The sequence below is a fragment of the Saccopteryx leptura genome, chromosome 2 (genome assembly GCF_036850995.1).
Source record: "Saccopteryx leptura isolate mSacLep1 chromosome 2, mSacLep1_pri_phased_curated, whole genome shotgun sequence".
Lineage (NCBI taxonomy): Eukaryota > Metazoa > Chordata > Mammalia > Chiroptera > Emballonuridae > Saccopteryx > Saccopteryx leptura.
The window spans coordinates 95,191,941-95,192,921 of record NC_089504.1 but is presented as its reverse complement, the minus strand read 5'-3'; the positions used below and the strand labels follow the sequence as shown (position 1 = coordinate 95,192,921).

Below are 981 nucleotides of genomic sequence, written 5' to 3'. Positions count from 1 at the left end.
AAGGGCAAGATTAGCACTTTTACGTAACAAAGGGGTAGCTATTTTGCAATCTCTTTATTGCCTAAGGTGCTCCTATTTTTTATTTTTTGTATTTTTCTGAAGTTAGAAGGGGGGGAGGCAGTCAGACAGACTCTGCATGCACCTGACTGGGATCCACCCAGCATGCCCACCAGGGGATGATGCTCTTCCCATCTGGGACGTTGCTCTTTTGCAGCCAGAGCCATTCTAGTGCCTGAGGCAGAGGCCATGGAGCCATCCTTACCACCCGGGCCAACTTTGCTCTAATGGAGCCTTGGCTGCAGGAGGGGAGGAAAGAGACAGAGAGGAAGGAAGGGGGGTGGAGAAGCAGATAGGTGCTTCTCCTGTGTGCCCCGACCAGGAATCGAACCTGGGACATCCACACGTTGGGCCGACACTCTACCACTGAGCCAACCGGCCAGGCCCTACTCTATTTCTTTTGATTGGAACATTTAATCCATTTACATTTAAGGTTATTATTGAGATGCATTTATTTGTTGCCATTTTATTCTTTAAAACTGTCATCCTCTTTCTCTTGATTTCTTTCTTTCCTTTCCTCATTTGGTGGCAATGAATTCCTTTAGCCTTTTTTGTCTGGGAAGCTTTTTATTTCTACTTCAATTTTAAATGATAGCTTTCCTGCATAGAGTAGTCTTCTTGGTTGTAAGTTCTTGCTTTGCATAACTTTGATATTTCTTGCCAATCTCTTCTGGCCTGAAATATTTTTTCTTGAGAAGTCTGATGACAACCTTATGGGAACTCCTTTGTAGACAATTAATTACTTTTCTCTCATAGCTTTTAGGATTATTTCTTTGCCTCTTATTTGGCATTTTAATTATGATATGTCATGGTGTGGGCCTCTTTGGGTTCATCTTTAATGGGACTTTCTGTGCTTCTTGAACTTGTGTGACTTTTTCTTTCATCAGGTTAGGGACATTTTCAGTTATGATTTCTTTAAACAAT

The 981-nt window shown here is 42.0% G+C and overlaps 1 non-coding gene across 1 annotated transcript; it reads right to left on the bottom strand.

Annotated features, from left to right (window-relative positions):
* Nucleotides 1-367: 367 nt before the first annotated feature.
* TRNAV-AAC (transfer RNA valine (anticodon AAC)) lies at nucleotides 368-442 on the bottom strand. Its single transcript has one exon. It is a non-coding gene; the product is annotated as a tRNA-Val (tRNA).
* Nucleotides 443-981: the final 539 nt, after the last annotated feature.